The following is a 19354-nucleotide window of genomic DNA, read 5'->3' on the forward strand; positions in this document are numbered from 1 at the left end:
ACGGGACCGGCCCCTTTCACTTACCTGAACAGAACGCCTCTTTTTCGGCGAAGAACAAGCCATAACTGCGGCGGACACGCCGGCGGAGGCCTGGCGCTGGGGGCGCGCCGGCCCCCCACCCACCAACAAGTCCATGCGACCTGCTTCCGACAGCAGTCGCATGGCCTCCAAAACTCGGTAATCCTCCATCACGTCAATAAAAGCGCCACAGCAAACCAGACAAGAGTGAACAAAGTACCTAAATACCTCACACTACTCACTACAGAATGCTGAAAGAACAAAAAGCTATGAGCCCACCTAGCCACCAGGTCACCAAACCTAAAATGGTGGCTGGTAGGCAGTGGGCGGGGGGTTTATAATTGGGCTATGCTGGTCCTACTGGACCAGCCCAATTCTGGAAACTTCTGTCCCTCTTAAAGGGACACCCCTCGCTGCTCTCCCAAACCGCCCGGGGGAGGAGACCTCCCGGCGGTCGGCTCCCTCCCCCAAGCCCCCCTTCGAGCAGGCTCAGCCAGTCAACCGTGCTGATCGCTTCTTTTTTAAAAAAAAAAATCTGTTGGAGCCCCAGGCTTCCCTCAGATGTTTCTTTTCTTCTGCAGGACGTTGCATCTCAACACTCATTGTTTAAAGCGTTAAACGTTTTGAGTTAGTGTTGTACTCACCTTGAAGTAGAGAGGGTGGGTCCTGCTGAAAAACGACTCCTGTCAGCAGTTCCAATCTACATAAAATAGCAATTCCACTTCTGTGAGTGTCACAAAAATAGTATTTATAGCAAGAACTCTGGCCCCAGTAGATCGACTACGCGAGAGGGACTTGTCTTGGCCCTTTTAGACCGAATTTTAGAGAGGGAACACGAACTCTGAAAGTTACAATGTTTTGTGCTAATAGAAAAATGAGAAATTCAGAATACCTTATAAAGACAAATAAAGAAATCCGAATTACAGCGATCTTACTACTGGATTACAAGAGAACTTAGTAACCAACAGAAGAGTTTTATTTTAGCACAGATAAGGTGTTTTGCATTTATACGTAATTGTGAATCAGAGCAAGTGAAATAGATTTTTCCCTTCGATTTAACCTAACTATTGCACCCAAACCCAGAACCTGAGGGAAGCTGAGAGAACTTTACCTTTGCTGCACCAATCGGGCATGACCAATAGTCTCCAGGTTTTCAGCTTCCGTATGTGACATGCCGATGCTTTCAGCGCCTTTAAGTGTGAAACGTCTATGCCTTATGTGTGACACTTTTAATGACTCCTTGTCTGAAGTAGAACAAAGCGATTTCCGCAGTGTAATAAGCTACATTACAAAAATAAGCACTGGTGCAATGGTTAAGTTATATTACAAGCATACGCCATAAAAAAGAAAACAGACAGCCACAACACTATGGCAGCCTTACGGTTGCAAAAAATGTTATATAAAAACTATGGGGCAGATTTATGAGTTCTGGCGCATCTCTGCAAATCAGCAGGGATGCGCCAGAACAGATGCAACATGCAATTCCCTCACTGCGCCACTAAGGATGCATTGCATTTACAATGCGGCGCACCGTAGCGCAAGGATAGGGCGATGCGTGTCGCATCCTGTGGCGTAAGGGCGGCGCATGCGATGCGGCTCCAGCAAAGCTCAGGGGTGCCCTATGCCTAACATGCTGCATCACTCCTTACAACTGTATACAAGCAGGCGCAGGGTTTTGATGCAGCATGGACGTAAAAGTGAGTCAGTGAAATCTTGTAGATTTCACTGAGTCACTTTTATGAGGCGTTCCTGCAACGGAACGCCCACCCTGCGCAGGAGCACCTACATGAAACCTAATGCAGGTTTCATGTGGCGCAGGGTTTTATAACGTTACGCATCTCCCTAGATGCGTCACGTTGTAAATAAGGCGCTAAGTGGCACATGGTATACGCCGCCACTGCGTCACAGAAGTGATGCAACGACGGCTTAATTGTGGCACATGGGGCTTGTAAACCTGCCCCAAAGTGTCTGTTTTACTGGCATTTTTTTTTTAACAAGCTTTTCACCTAACCCTTAAAATTACTGTCACTTTTCATAAGGGCCACAAGAAGCAAATAAGCACTTAAAATGCAGGCAGCTAGAATGTCACTTAAACACTTTATAATAGCAACCTTATAAAAAAACTGGAAATGACTCACCATCTAACTGTGGATCTGAGGTGCCAGTAAAATAAATAGCCATTTTCAAAGATAACATACAAAACTAAAATAATAAGCACACTTTAAATAAGCTTCGAGGCATATTTACAAGGGGATTGCTCCACCAGAACATCACTTTTTTCGACGTTCTGGTAGCACAATGCCTTGTCCAATATTTACATAGCGCCGTTAAGTCACTTTGCATGACTTAACGCTGCTTTGTAAATATAGTACCCTTTTACGCAGTTTTCTGCGTGAAAGGGGCGTGCAATGGGTGTTGCTGTGGGCGTGCCACCTCGACACCCATTGCTTTTTAACACTGCCCCAGATTTACAGGGATGTGTAAATCTGAAGCAGCACCAAATACTAATAGCATGTAATACCAGACATTAGTGTGGTGCAAAGAAATACTTAATTTCTTCTAGCTTTTGCTCTTCCTATGTGTGCTGCACATATTGTTTATGTGCAGAAGGTTTCCCTTCCTACACATAAACAATCATTCCCTGCAACACAGACACCCTTGTGCCATAGTTCAAGGGTGCCTCCAGTGCAGGGATGATTCACTGCAATGGAGGCACCCTTGCACTATGGTGCAAGGCTGCCTGGGTAACAGGAAATCTTCCCTGCAGCGCAGACACCCTTGTGCCATAGTTCAAGGGTGCCTCCATTGCAGGGATGATTCACTGTAATGGAGGCACCCTTGCACTATGGTGCAAGGCTGCCTGGGTAACAGGAAATCTTCCCTGCAGCGCAGACACCCTTGTGCCATAGTTCAAGGGTGCCTCCATTGCAGGGATGATTCACTGCAATGGAGGCACCCTTGCACTATGGTGCTAGGCTGCCTGGGTAACAGGAAATCTTCCCTGCAATGCAGGCACCCTCGTACTGTGGTGCAAGGGTCTCTGTGTTGGCAGTAGGCAGCTATTTTTAATGCCAGCGCGAGGGAAAACAGAGGGGTGTGCCGTATTCTTGTCAATACAGCGCACCCCTGCATTTTTTAAATGACACAGTGCTGCAAAATTTGCCACCATGCTGCACCATTTCCTTGTGAATATACCCCTTTGTCACTGAAGAGAAAGAAACTCTTTGTAAGCAGATGTGCACAAGGTTTGTGCAGTCACACAAATTGAAGGGAGCCAGTCCATATGATATTTCTAACCACTGTAAAAGACAGATGTAGCTATTAACCAATCATGGCACCCAATTTACCGACCTCAAAAGGACGGAAGGCTGGGTCGGCTATGCTAGCAGCAACCCTGGCAGTGGCACAGTCTTGCACTCCACTAGAACCAATTGTGTGTCTATTGACTCTATTCTACGTTTAAATAGGTCAGCGCCTAACAGTGTTTGAAAGAGGTTGCCTTGCATTTACAATTATGGCTGTGGACATCCTCTTTTCATTTCTTTTCTTCTAGAATTTCATGTCTGAGAAATAATTTATTTAAGGCACAGCTACAGCTGTCCTTGAATTTGAATGCTTTACTTGGTACAATGAGCTTACAGCACTTGTTTTCCACAGAGTGCATAGACGTTGTTTTTGTTTGTATACTTTTTAATTTATATGTGCAATACTTGACAAAAATGTCCATATTGTGCAGATGGCGGCAGTACGGTGCAATCGCAGCACACAGTTAGACACTGTTGTCTTTAAGACGATGTTTAGTTCTGTCATCTGTTTTGTTGGGCAGTACTACCCCCTGGTGGACTGGTTGGTTCACTTGCGGGCAGGATGAAACTTAAGGTTCATACTAGAGCAGAGGTCTTCAAACGTTTGGATGCTGAGACTCCCCTGTCAACATTTTGAGGTGTAAGGACACCCTCCTGACAAAAATTTCTAAACCTGTAGGCAGGGCTACTGGAATTATGAGGCAGTTGAGGACCAAATTACTCAACAGGCTTGACTAAATTGTGTGGGAAGAAAATGTAAATGATGTTACGTGACGCAGCGTATTTTGGGATAGCATTGCTTCATTATTTTGAAATACATTTTTTACAGACAGTAACACTGAGGAAAGATTTCAACCCATCAGTACCCGTTTATAACCAAAATATAGAAATTAACATCAGAAAGATTTCTAGTCAACCTTTGTGAAGGGCCCTCCACTCTGCAGGAATACATGCTGCCACATTAGAAGCTCACCTGGCCCTGGCCGGGAGAATCAGGGGTCCCTTAAAACCCTGGCGGTTTTCTGCAGAGTTAAGCCGTTTACCCATGCAGTTTTCCTCTCATTCCCTCCCTTCCATCCCTCTTTCCTCTCCCGACCCTGGATTCCTCTCTCACTTTGCAGGCCATTTTCTTTCACCACTTTTTACAACTTCTGACTCTCCCCATTCAACCTCTCACTTCACCTTTAATCACCTCTTGCCATTCTGTCTTTTTACTGCCCTCATCTCTAACAGTCTCTCGCATTTATCTCATGGCCTCTCTTGCCCCTCCCCACCCGTTCCCCTCAGCACTTCTCATTCACCTCGTCTCCCCATTCAACTTATTGTCTATTTGTATCTTAGACCTCTCCAGTCCCCCCATTCAACTTTCACATCTCCCCTTTGTTCTAACAGAAGTCCTCACCTTCAGCTCACACTCACTTCTAGCGTGTCCACACTACTCTTCTGCAATTTACATTTCTCCTCATACCTGACCTCTTCAATCAAATTCTCCCAATCTCTTGCTGTCCTCTCTCATCCTCTCATCTCTCCTTGCCAAGCATACGGGTCAGACCTGTATGCTCCTCTCAGCCTGTGCCAGTCTGCTTATTGTTCCCTAATTCAAGAAGGCATGAGTTGTCTATCTCGCTGTTTTGGTGCAGGCCGCGCAGTTATGGGACTTGCACCCTCCTTTGTTTCACTCCACCAAAAATCGATTATACTTTAGGAAGATACAAAAACCTTTCTCTATGCTCTGTAGGTTACCCCATTTGGCTGGTTATCCATCTCCTTCTGTGTGTTTCTCATTTGCCTTCAGGCAGCAGATGGTTATTAGCCCCAGGGCTTCTTTTGGTAACAGTAGCGCAGTACAAATGTAAATAATAATAATCTGCAGAAGCAGGGTAGCCGCTAGACCAGAACTTCTGGGGGAGGGGAACTAACACTCCCAGCCAGGGCTGGCCTGAACACTGGTTGCACCCGGTGCAACAGTCTTTTTTGGTGCCCCACTCCCGTTTCCTCCTTCTCCATGAATTCCCTCACTACCAGTCACCAACAATGCACCTCATCTCTCTATAACACCTTTCTGACAAACATTTCATTTTTTATAGCGCTACTCATAGTTTACTCACACTCATTTCTGTGATCTGCATGGTACATATTCTTTGTAGCAGGCACATTAACCCACTGCGCTGTGTGGGTGGCAGGAGTGCCCGTGTGAGTGCACGGTGAGCGATGCAACAGTGTGAGAGTAGGGTGAGAGGAGTGACTGCAGGGTGAGTGAGGTGGCTGTACGAATTTGGGTGCGGATGCAAGTTCAGAATGGGATGAATGAATGTATGATTACTGCTGGGATTGTTTGAGTGAGTTGTATATTCAGCAGTGAGGGGAACAGGTGAGTGAAGTGTCACATGAGTGCAGGATGAGTAGTGTGCTTGTGTTACTGCAGGGTGAGGTATAGGGTGAACAGCGCAAGTGCATTGTGAGTGCAGAGTAATCATTATCAGTGCAGGGTGAGCAGGTGAATGGTGTGAGTGCATGGTGATCAGTGTGGGTGCATCGTGATTGCTATGAGGACAGGGTGAGCATGAAAGTGAAGGGCGTGAAGGAGGAGTGAGTTGTCTGAATGCAGGGTCCATTCCCAGACACTTGAAGTAACCCAGCATGTTATTGACGTCGGCATAGGGTTTAAGATCTAAGTTAAACTATTGCTATTATGGCAGGGTGGAGGATATAAATAATGTGCTGATCCTGCAACAAACTTCCATTCTTATGTATACGGTTGCCAGTAGATTTTTTTGATGGCCCTGATGGTACAAAAATAAGCAGTCACCTAAAGCTGTATTTTAACCCCTTCCACGCTCATGACGAGCTGGGCTCGTCATGGTGTAGCCTCCTCGCACGCTCATGACGAGCCCAGCTCGTCATGAATAATGGAAAATGGGGGATCCCAGCACCGGGGGGGAAAACGCATAGCAGCCAAGTGGTTAAGCACTTATATGTGCATACTTCAAACAGCAAATATAAATAGAAAGCACTTCTAATTGTGTTCTAGGACTGCCTCAATGATCCATGACTGATAATTAAAAAGAACAAACACAGAAAAGTCACATAATGAATGAATACATACTTTTTTTATTTATAAATCTATTTAGTGTCAAGAGGAGGTCTCTGCAGGCTCTTTAAACACACAGGCAATTTTACTTTTGGCAACCCTACTTTATATTCCTTTTCATGAAATGCATTCTCACACTACGTCAGTAAATGTAAAATACAAATGTAAGGAATAGGCAGAGTGGGACCCAGGGGGTACTGGAATCAGGAAAAAAACACTAAGCCTCTGTAACCAGTTTACAAAGGCATGTAAATATGTAAATGGTCTTTAAAGACCTGTGAAAAACTCTGATGGGTGTGCTGGAGATAAGACTCCAGACACTGCCCAGCTGAGGCCCCAGCAGCTCGAGTTACACTGCAGCAGCCTGGGCTAAGACACAGGGGAAGAGGGGGGCTGAAGCCCTTGGGCCTGAGCAGAAGTGTGACTGGGAGCACAACCCCCTTTGCATCGCTCCACGGCCCCCCTGGGGGTCGCTCCTCACAGTTTGAAGACCCCTGTACTAGAGTATAGTAGATAGCAGTGCTACCAATGTGAAACGAAAAGATCTCCTAATGGTAACAATCAAAGCGAAGAACTATATTGGATATTTCTGTGTTTATAGAAGTGCACCAACAATGAAGGCGATGCGGCCTAATGGCCAGAGCTAATAATAATAATAATACCAGCATTTGTAAAGCGCGCAGCTACCTCAGACAAGGTGTCCCGCGCTGGGGGTCGTTGGGAAGATTAACCTTTTGTCTTCCTCCTGGATTTTTCCTGACCTGTTGTTGTTGGTTTTATGACTCTGGGCACTTTACCACTGCTGATCAGTGCTAAAGTGCATATGCTCTCCCTGTGTAGATATGGCTGTGAATTGGTATATCCCCGATTGCCTTATTTGGTTTACCTGTTAGTCCCTAGTAGTGTGGCCTGTGTGTGCCTAGGGCTGGTAACCCAAATGCTGCTGGTGGGTTTGCGTCACCCACGGACACAGCTTGTAAAGTGTACCTCAGACCTGCCACTGCAGTGTCTGTGTGCAGTCCAGAACTGCCATCTTGGCTGTAAAGTGCCCACACTTCCCAGCCCCTGAACCTTCTCTTGGCATCATATCAGTCACCCCTATGGCAGGGTGCATTGTATGTGTAAGGTAGGACATGGCTTTTTCTGTGTCGCATGTACCGGTAGTGAATTACACCCCATTTCGTTTTTCACTGCTGCAAGGCTACCTGTTCTCCATAGGCTAGAATGGGCAGACTGACTATTACATCGTATAGTCCTAACTGACTCAGGGAACATGGTAGAAATTCAAGTTTAGTATGCCTGAACTCCGAATGATAAAATATATCTTTTAGTTAAGTTGGTTTTAATATCCTGTGTTTGAAAATACCACTTTTAGAAAGTAGGTATTTTTCTTGCCTAAGCCTTCCAGTGTGCTCTGCGGTTATGTGTATTGGCTGTCTGTGTTTAGAGGGGCAAGGCAGGCTGAGTCAGACCTGGGTTGAATAGAGAGATCTGCATTGAGTACTGGGGAGGGGTAGCTCCTTGATCTGAATAGGGCTGTGCCTGGCATGGTGAATGCTAGCTCCACCTCCTACTGTGCGTCTGATGGCAGACCCCCTCTTTCTGAAAGGAAGGATGCAGCCTCATAAACAAAGTGCTCCAGGCCTGAGCAGAACTGGTTCTGGCTGGGTTCAGTGACTAGAGACTTTTGAGAACAAAGACTTTTGGGGTAAAAATATCTGTGCCCAAACCCCTGATTTTTGTATTGCTCCTGGATGTCAAGAAGAACCTCTGTCCGTGTCACTGAAGGAATCTGCAGGAGAGGACTGTCCTAATGCTAGTGTGCTGTTTCTTGGATTGGACTGCAGTAGTTCCCCTTGGACTTGGAAGAAGGGGGAAAAGGACTTTTGAGAGAAGTTTTATTTTGCTACAGCAATCACCCAAGGGCTAGAAGAGAGCTAGCCTCCTGCTGGAGTCACAGGCACAAATGACTCCCCCACCAGCCTCCTGATTACTCCCAGCGAGGATTTCTATCTGCAGGTGAGGCGCCCGTGAGTTCCAAGGCCTCTAGTTCTACTACTGAGAAGAGAGTGCTGAAATCGTCGCTAACGCCCGTTTGCGAGCCCCTGCAGCTGAAGATCGTAAGAAAAATCATTGCGCTGCTTCCGCCGAGCGCTCACAAACCAAAGATCATCGCATCTCACGCTTGCGGGTCACCAAGTGCTCGCTAACCCCAGAGATCATCGCATCGCATGTTTGCGGGCTTGTCGAAGCCTTGCTAACCCGGATCATTGCATTGAGATCATCGCATCACGACATCGCAGAGCGGACACCGTGCATCCGCCATTTTTCTCGCATAGCACCCGGATCGTCGCTCCCTCACGGGGCACCATTTTCTTTCATCGCAACAAGGTCGCACACGCAACCGGACCAGCGCATCATCCTCCCTTGCGGCAAGGATTCAACACATCGCTGGCCTAGCGTGAAGAAGTCTGTCGCTCTGTCCCGCACAGACAGGAGGTCAAAATTCAGGACAAAACTTTGGGACGAAAGGTAAGTTTTACAGACACATCAGAGGAGGTCGCACAATAGTATATAAGTAAATAGAACCAACATAAGTACAAGTCAAAATAAGTTTATGTTAGGTTGAGACAATTTTGCGTGCCACAGTTTTTCACGCAGCTCTGAGCAACTGTGCAGGTCTTTTTGTGGTATTTCATATGATCGTGATCTATTTATATAGTTACTGCACTGGGTGGCCCAGTATGATATTTTGTTTACAGTTCATAGTACTGAGAAGGCATGTTTGATGAGAGAAGTGGTCAGGATGATCTGCTTGGATGGACGTTGTAACTAGCACCTCATATCTGAGTGCCATTGTGAGATGCAAAGCAGCACGCATGGGATGTAGATAATTGGTACCTGCAATGCTGTACTAGAATGCTCTTTTCACACTCACTTCTCGTAATTGGCATGAAATGCTTTTGTTGGCTTTTAGCAGTGCATGCTGGTCCCTGTAGTCTCTTCCCGGGCCCTGTAGTCATGTCCTTAACTTTTTAGGCAAAACCACTCGTTCATTACTGCATAATAAGTATAAACGTGTTCAGGTAACTATACTGCTCTGTTTACATTTCACATGCTTTACTTAATCTTGCATTCCCTGTAAGGGTTTGCTTTTTCCAGGATATAGTTACTTTTTTTTTCAGACAGCATATTTCCCTTGTCTCCCCTACCTCTTAACCTAGTTCCCATCTTCTGGTTCTCTGGCACTGTGAGTTCCCACAAATGACAATATAATCACTCCACTACAAATTAAAAAACACAAAGGTAAAAAAACATTGTTATTTTCAATGCAAAAAGCTCTTAACTGTACAAATGCGAGCCTGATTGCATATGCTTCCCATACTTTCTTCTTTTGAAACAAGCGTCCCAGACTGCAGAAATGCCGATAGTTAACGCTCTGTTTTTGGGGGCGGGCAGAGAACGAAAATGGTTTGTCTTTTCCTCCGTGCCCGTAGAAGACAAGGACAGTGTCCAATTCTCCTGCTGCTGGTAGTTGCCCCCACCCCCTCTCTTTGTTCCCCCACACAACAAAGCCACGTTAAAAAAGTGAATGGTCTTTTAAAGACCTGTGAAGTACTCGGGTGCGGCTGCAATTAGACGGTCGCCAGCCCGGGAAGCTGTCTCAGCCTGGGCTGACACACACGATGGGGGGGTGGGGGACAAATGTGCTTACTTTATTTATTTTTTCACCAACTGCTCTGAGAAGCTGAGGTGGGGATGGTGTGTAAGGACACAACAGGGCCTGTATGCTGGCAGTGGTGAGCGTTCCTTGGTGCCCTGTGCCATGAAAGGAGGGTGGGGGAGGGTCAGGCCGGGGCCAGGAGCCGAGGTCAGATTGTGCTTGCAGCCTAAACCTCGTTTGATTTTACCGGCAAGTAAAATCAGCTCCGGTGTTCTAACACCTGGGAAACCTTGGTGAAGGTTATAATTGCGTGGAAGTTAACTGTATCCCACCCAGGCATACTGCCCCTTCCAATTTATCTTCGTGCACAAGAGTGTGTTTCCTAACCCCTAGTCCTGATTTTCAGTAGACACTCTGGGTGCTTGTCTTGCTTTTTGAAACGTTCGTGGTTTTATCCCATACGTCCCACATTCAGTATGAATGTGGGGGGCTGGAAATCTGACTGTAGTTATTGAGTGAAAATGACTTGCTCTATAACCCTGTGATTTCTCCACAGTGTCAGTTATGACAATGATGCTGTCCGTGTGTATTTTCGCATAGTGGACCCAATGACATCACCAACCTTTATGTCGCCAGATGTCCTTGTATGTGAAGAGCATTGCACATCTGTGTATTGGATGCTCATATCCACATTGGTGGCAACTGATGAGCGTTGCTGTGTACAAGTCGGAGTGAAGGACTGCTAGGTCTCCTCGGCAGCCATAGACTGTGACCCGAATCATAAGCGTGGTGAGGAACCATGCCATGCCCCCAAGACACCACATCCTCTCCGGCTTCGACACTCTCCTCTCCCTCTTTCAGGAAGTTCCTGTACCCAGTCGTCACTATCTGCTGAACTGTGAAGCCTACCCTCTCTGTCGCTATTTTTAACCATCTCAGTTATTTAGATAGATTATGCAACCCCCACCTCCGTTCCTTCACCCGCTCCACTACCCATGCATACCTATCCCTGCCCTGTCTTCAAATCACTCTCTCCACTCCCTTTACCTTCCTCCCTTCTCCATTCCTCCGTCACCCCTTCACTCTACCTCATTTCTTCACCATGTTACCCTTTTAATTTCCACCCATCAACTCTTTCTTGCCTTCCGTTCCATATCTTCCTCTAACCACTCTCTCTATTAGCGCAGCAATCTCTCCCTCTTTCCTCCATTGCTCCTTCCTCTTCTACCCATCCCATCTTTTTCTGTTCATCCCGTGCTGTTCTCTCTTTCCCTCCTCCCAACCCAACCTTCCTACTCTCGTCCATCCCTAGCCTGCTTATGCCACCTCCCTCACTCGTATCTCCCCTCACCCTTTCTCAGAGCCATACCATGTTTCTGGTAATGGTTTACCGAGAGCGACCCCTATCAGTAGGCTTCCATCATTCTGAGCAAAGCAAGAGAACAGGCGCAAGGGCAGATGGATAGGGACAGAAAAGGCACAGGCCCTGCCTCCGTACCCCCATATAGAAGTCTGGACAAGCCAGGAATGGGGCCAGTCACAGGGCTCTTTATTCCTAACTGGAACATAAGCAATTGGTGAGCCATTGAGGGAACCGTGGACGGGCCGAGGGCTCGAGGCGCAATCTTAGATTCTGTCAAGGACTGGAACATAGCACCGGTGACACGAGAAGAGACAGAATCTCAGACAGAACCAATAACAGGGCCAGAGAAAGGACCAGCGATAGGCTCAAGGCCAGGGAATGTGTCAGGCAGACACCAAACAAGCATTGGCATAGCCAATAGTCTCGCTTTTGGGACCTTAAACGTTTTTAGCCATGCATCATATTATCCTGGGTGCTGTACCAACCTAACGAAAAACAAATGTATTTAAAATGTAAATCAACCATGGACATTTTATTGCTTTACCACACATTTAGCAAGTATTCCACATGGTTAATAAGGGAAGCTTTAGAACATAATTCCAACACATCATGAAGCCACATAACCCACACTTAGCCCATTGCAACTGCAAAAAAAGACTTCAATTTGCCCAGCACATTACCATTCCTTTTGTGTGGCATGAGTACTTTATGAGCAAGTATCAAGGTATGCAGTTCTTGTCGCCGCTTTACACAACCATGCTCACACAGTTACAACAAGCATTTGCAATGCAATAGGTCTCACATTTGAGCGAGTTTGAGCTTTTGGCTTTGTAAGTGGCAATGCATTTTATTTATGTTTTGGTTTTTAAAACATAAATAAAAGGCATTGTCATTTATAATGCCAATAGCTTAAAGTCGCGTAATTGCGAGACCTATTGCATTGCAAATGCTTGTTTGCTCCCCTGTGAAATGGATCCAAAAAGAAAATCACTTTTGGAGGAAATGTATTTTTCTGACATTTTTCAATTTCTAAGTGCAGCCACGGGGTGGAGAGAACATTTAAAATATGAAAAATAAATAAATAAATAAATAAATAAATAAAGCAAAACAGAATGGTTGCAAGGTGGCCAGATTTATTTATTTACTTCTAAACACATTAGCACAACTTTACAGTGTTTGCCAGTGAAGCGCTACTTTTGTTTTCTCCTCTCTCTTTGAACAGTATTGTTTTCCCTGGGTGGAAAAATGCACTAACACTGGAAGTACTGAAATACCCGCTTGATGGGTGAATTGGAAAACAAAATGTGTACAGCGGCTGTGCGATCACGAATGTGGTCTTTTTAAACCATATTGCCTACGTTTTGTAAGGATATAGGGTTCACAGTGGGGGATGTTTTATATTTCTTGCTACTCCCATGAGTGCTGCTCGCGCAGGTCCTCACGGGCTACTTGCGTCGCTGTCGCCACCAGTCCCTACTTACTCAAGCAATAGCAGCTCCACGTTACTGCTACTTGCACAATCAACAAAGAATATATTTGCAAGCACCATAGAGGTGCTCAGGTAAAAACGGGAGCTAACCCCATAGCCCAATCTCTAGCTACCACACTTGCAGCAAATGGATACTGTTTGAAAGTTATTGAGATAGAGAGGTCTGTGGCGAGAGCGCAGCAGAGCAGGTAAGGCTTTGATTATTTTCTGATATTTAATTTCAAATTCTCCCAGCCTGGCACTTTCTTTCCTCGCTCTGGTCTGTGATGAGCGTTTCAGTCCGTAAAATCAAACCTTTGACACTACACTTAGAGGCGCGACGCTTTTCAGCCACTTCGTTAAGCTCTGTTCAGAACGTCCGGCAGATCCTAGTTAAATATTACACACTACGAAAGAACATTGGCGCCACCTCGTGGCATCTAGCTGTTTCTGTGGCGCGCCCAGCAGATAAATGTTGGAGATTTAGAGTTCAGGTAAATTAAAGCCCTCTTCAGGTGATCTCAACTTCACCTAAGCAATGGACCAGAACTCTTGAGATGCTTCTGATCCTTAAGAGGTGGCGTGGCTAGCAATTTGGACTAGACTATTTCTATAGAGCAAGATCTGAAAATGCCTGCATGTGCCGAGTGCCCTTCTGCAAAGTCTGAAGCGGCTGGTACAAAACCAAAAGCAACGGGTTTCTGCCCGAGGAAATCCCAATGGTTGAGATTGAGAAGCATTTGTAATGAGGCACATACGCCGTTAAGGTTTTATGCAAGTATTTATTATGGGAGCGCCGGCGCTGGCTTCTACTGCGGTCGGCGCCAGAGACAATATGGCTGCCTTCCGCTTCCTGTGACGTGGCATCCGCTTCCGCTCTAGAAACACTAGAGCGCTACCACATATCTCCCCCCTTTATGCACAACGAACAAATATACAAAAGTCTTACTTCCAGTCCATCTCATAGTCCTTGAATCTCTCAGGTACCTTAATTCTCCGTCCTGCTCGAGTTTCCACTCTCTCACTTTTTCTCTCTCCTCCCGTAGTCTCGTGTTCCCTTCTCTTTCTCGTACCTTCTGCTTCTTCGTCCCTTGCCTTCTTCTCACTCCCTTCTTCGCCTCCTTCCGTTGTCTCTCTCCTTACTCTTCCTTCACCTGCTGTTTGTCCTTCTGTTCCGTTCACATTCTCTTCTTGCCTTTCTCCCCCTTCACTTTCTCCTTCCTCAAAGACATTCTCTGTTCTTTCTTCCGCCTCATCTTCCCACTTCAGTATCTTGCTGCATTTTGCCATTCTGTCCATGGACCAAATCTTACCATCGCTCAGGAGGGCTGATCTAGCATAGGGTTCCACCACTTTGAGGGGTGGCGAGAATTTGCTCTCTCCTTTCTTCTTCATGATGGCTAGCTTCACCCTTACCCAATCGCCTTTGTCCAGTTCTGTACTCTGCGTGTTCCGTCTTCTGTTGTAATGAGCCGTGTAGACTTCCTGGGCTCTCTCTAAGTTTTTCCTGACCACCGCCGGTGACCACTTACTCTGGACAATCAACTTTCTCCATGCTGCATTGTCTTTGGTGAAGGCCTCTCTGCCTCTTAAGATCTTGAAGGGGCTGTAGCCTGTGCTACCCGGTGTGATTCGGTATGCCCAAATCATCTTCTCAAGCTCCCTTTCCCAATCCATACCATCCTCAATGGCAGCTTGTATGGTGCCCATTATCACCCGATTAAAGCGTTCCACTTGGCCATTTCCCGCCGGGTGGTAAATCGGGGTGTGCTTCACTTCAATTCCGTTTCTGTTGGTGAAGGCAGTCCACTTTTCTGAAGTGAACTGAGGTCCATTGTCGCAGGTGATGATCCTCGGGATACCTTCGCTGACAAATGTGGTACGCAAAAACTTTATCACCGCCTCGGTGTCCACTCGCTCCAAGACCTGTAGCTCGGGCCACTTGGAATACCTATCAATGGCAACCACCACGTACTTCTGAGTGCCCTCCTTGTTCAGGACTGGTCCCATTATGTCCACTGACAACATCTCCCACGGGCCGTCTGGAATCGGAAATCTTCCCAGCGGTGGTCTCAGCATGCTTTGAGCCTTGTCCGACTTCGCACAAGACTCGCAAGAGCACACATGTCTTTCTACCTGCGCGTCGATGGCTGGCCACCAGTATGCTTGTCTGGCCAAAGCTTTCGTTTTCGTGATTCCCTGGTGCCCTTCATGCAGTAAGGACATCAACCGTTCCAAAATGTTCCTGGGCGGTACCACCTTGTCCCCTCGGAGTAAGAACATTGGGTTTTCAGCCAAAGACAGTTCCTCTCGGACTTCCCAGTATCTCTTCAGTTCCTCCTTTAAGTGTCTTTTCTCTGGCCAGCCGTGAACTACATATCCTTTTACGGCCTCTAGGTCAGTGTCTTCCCTGTAGGCCTCTTCCCAGTCCTGGGCGCTTATCACCTCCTCAGTGTCCTGGATGGTAGCTACCACGTATCCATCCCACTCTTGCCTTTCTTCGTTCCTTGCCTCTTCCATGGCAGCTGCCCTACTTAGGAAGTCGGCTACTTTGTTCTGTGGCCCTGGAATATGCTCGACCTCATAGACAAAGTCCAATAGCCGTAGGGTCATCTTGGCTATCCTGGGTGTAGCATGGTCATGTCCACTTGATGTCAGTACGCGAACTAAGGGCTTGTGATCGGTTTTCACGAGGAACTTGGCACCCCACAAGTATTGCCTAAATTTCTCCACCGCCCAGACCACCGCCAGCATTTCTTTCTCCACCACACTGAACTTCTCCTCATTGGGTGATAACGAGCGGGAGGCGGAGCTGACAGTCGACATCTCTCCTGACTCCTCTCTCTGCATCAGTACTGCTCCTAGGCCTCGATCACTGGCATCTGTGGTGAGAATAGACTCAGCCTTGGGGTCAAATCCTTTGAGGGGAATGGCTGTTCCCATTTCTTGCTTGAGTGCGTCAAACTCTGTTTGCTCTTCTTTTCCCCACTGAAACCTGTTCTTTTCCTTGAGCAGTTGTCGTATGTGGTGTGTCTTTGTTGCGAAATGAGGAATGAATTTGCTGTAATACTCGGCCATTCCTAGGAATGACCGAACATCTTCCTTCTTTTCCGGTGTGGGCGCCTCCATGATGGCTCTCATGTTTGTTTTCTTCGGAGTTATTCCTTGTCCACTCACCTCATGGCCGAGGTATGTGACCGACTGGACTCCCAAATTGCATTTGGTCCATTCGGCAGTCAATCCGCTGTCTTGCAGCTTCTGTAGTACTCTGTGAAGTTTCACATTGTGATCTTGCCTCGACTTCCCCATTACCAAAATGTCATCCTGGAAGAAGAGGACGTCCTTCATGTCTTTTAGGAGTTTGTGCATGATTTTCTGGAACACGGCAGCGGCCGAAGCTAGGCCGAAAGGCATCCTCACGAACTCGTAGCACCCGAATGGTGTGATGAACGACGTGAGGTGGGTGCACGACGGATGAAGCTTGACCTGATGGTAGGCCGACGAGAGGTCCACCGTGGAGAACCATGTGACGTCCTTCGTTTTCGCCAGCATTTCACTGATGCGTGGCAAGGGGAATTTGTCTATGACAATGTTTTTGTTTAACTCTCTTAAGTCCACACAGAGACGTACCTTGCCGTTGGGCTTTTGGGCTACGACCAGGGGAGACAGCCACTCCGCACTCTCTATCGCCCTGATGACTCCTTCTTTTTCCAACCTTTCTAGTTCTGTTTGTACCGCCTCCCTGCTGCGGAACGGAATGTTCCTCACTTTGTGGACCACTGGTACTGCCCCTTCTTTCAGTTTGATGAGGTGTGTGTATTTGCCCAGCTCTCCAATCTGCCCATTGAATACTTTGGGATATGTCTTCCGCCACAGCTGCACGTCTTCCCTGACTTCCATGTCCATGAGTAGGATTTTCTCTATGCCTCCCAGGTTGAGCTGGATCCCCAAGGCTCCTTGGTCCTTCCAACTCAGCAAGGACGGGCCTCTCTCTGCAACGTACAGCTTGCACTGCGCGTGACGGCCTCTAAATTCAAACAAGAGCGGGCAGTAACCTAGCATGGGGATCTTTTGTCCAGTGTACGTTACCGGTCTCACATCCATGGGTAGGAGTGTTTCTTTGACCTTTGACGCAAAGTTGTCTTCCCATACCTGCCTCTGGACGATCGAGATAGGCGCTCCACTGTCCGCGATCATCTCCAAGGGTATGCCCCCTATGTGCATGTCGAGTCGGGGCCTGTCTGAGTTGGAACCATCCATCTCCAGAATCTGGACGTCAATGTACAGGAATTCCTCCTCTTCCCCTTTGTCGTCCTGATCGCTGGAATCGTCTCGCTGATCTTGGTCTACCAAACGCACCATGGCATTCTTCGGTTTCCTGCGACACACCTTCTCGTAGTGTCCAAAGATGTTGCAGTAGGAACACCTGGCCTTGAAGGCAGGGCACGCCTTGTCGTTTCCCAGGTGGTTGTTGCTCCCGCACCTGTAGCACTGGTTTTTTCCTGTTTTGTGTGACTTGCTGTCCGCCTGTGATTTGGTGGAGAAATCAGCCCTGTTTCCTCCCTGGGTCTTCCGCGTCTCATTTTGCTTCCAACGGTCGTTTCTGTTTGGCGCCATTACTCTACACACCGCTTGCGATTCCTGGGCGTCTCTCTTCGCTGCTTGAGCGCACCTTCTCAATAGCTCTGCTTTCTTCACCATTGCCCAGATTTCCTTGAGTGGAGCGTCGCCATTCACCCACAATTTCTCCTGTATGTGGGCACTAGAGGTATGCATAATAATTTGGTCCCTGATGAATTCATCATGCAGTCCCCCAAATTTGCACGTGACAGCCAACTTCCTCAGTGCTACGACGTACTCGTCAACAGACTCTCCGCTCTTCTGCTTCCTCTGAAAGAAGTTGAATCTGTCAATGGCGACACACACCACAGGCCTGTAATGTGCGTCTAAGTCTTCGATGGCATGATCAAACACTTCCGTATCCGTTGCGACTCTTTCCTCTTTCACAATGGTGTCGTAGATCCTGAGCCCTTCTGGACCTAAGTTATGGAGCAAAATCTTCTTTTTCCTCTTACTCGTGAATGGGGTGTCGCCTTCTTCTTCCAGCGCCTCCAGATAGTTGAGGAAGTACCTCTTCCAGTCTTCCCATTTCCTTTCCGGTTCTCCGCTTTTCGTGAGGAATGGAACTAATTGGGTGAGGGATGTGCTCTGGCTCGCCATGGCTGGGGCGTTCCTCCTGGCCTTAGGTACAGTGACTGTTTGCCTGGATGGACTCCCTGGGGCGTCTTGCTCTTCTCCCTCGTCCTCTCTGTGCTCCCCCTCGCTGTCCTCTCCCAGCCCACCCTCTGTGGTGGGAGATGCTGCTCGTGAGCTGCCTCCTGTCTTTGTACTCGATGGGCCTGCAGTCTTCGCCAGCGTGCGCCTCTTATCTTAATGCTAGGGCACTAACGAAGGCCTGCAGTGATGTTACGGGGCTTGGTACCTTGTAGTATCCCAGTAGGTGTCTTCTGCTGCTTTACTGTGCACTCTACCCCCTTCGGGCGTTATTTCTCCGTGCAGTGGCCTTTTCTGGGTTCTGGTGTCCGTGTAGTGCCCCCTTCTGGCTTGTGAGCGTGCTGGCGCTCTTTCCACGCTTCTTGCCGCCTTGCCTGCTCCTCTGCCGCGCTCCGTGGTCGTTTTCCGCCTGGTTTTCCGTCTCACGCGTAATGCGTGCAATCGCTAGGGGTCTCGTGAGCGTTCGGGTTTTACTCGTCCCGACTCGTCGCCATTGTAATGAGGCACATACGCCGTTAAGGTTTTATGCAAGTATTTATTATGGGAGCGCCGGGGCTGGCTTCTACTGCGGTCGGCGCCAGAGACAATATGGCTGCCTTCCGCTTCCTGTGACGTGGCATCCGCTTCCGCTCTAGAAACACTAGAGCGCTACCACAGCATTGTCTCACACATTTCCATTCCTTTTTGCGTGTCTTGGTGAATAGCCCTAACTTTGAGGAGTAACCCCAACCACTCGGCATTTTTGCTAGCTGAGGTAGAGACGTGTCTGGGGATACTTATGGAATGCTGCCAACGGTTTCTACGACCTCCCTTTGATCTGTTCCGTAGCAAGCTTCGAATCCAAGAGAACTGAAAAGGAAATGCTCGAGTTGGTGCGGTCCTTCCATTAACGGGGGCTCTGGGACTGCTGTTTATGGCTCTATCTCCAGGTCCTACTCACAATAACATACAAGGGGAAGGAGGCATGTTTAGGATATGTGAAGACAAATTCTCACAATATTGTCTGCTGGACTTTAGGATGTCGTATAGGTTGGATATTAACTCAGAAAGTACCCGTTTAGCCCTGAACAGCAGCCGAGGAACGTTGTCGTGTCAGCGGTGAAAGGCTCTTCAAACGTCACCATGGACAATGGTAGCTGTTGAGGTTTGACTAGTCGGGGTGTAAATCAAT

This window comes from Lissotriton helveticus, chromosome 5_1 (genome assembly GCF_964261635.1).
Source record: "Lissotriton helveticus chromosome 5_1, aLisHel1.1, whole genome shotgun sequence".
NCBI lineage: Eukaryota > Metazoa > Chordata > Amphibia > Caudata > Salamandridae > Lissotriton > Lissotriton helveticus.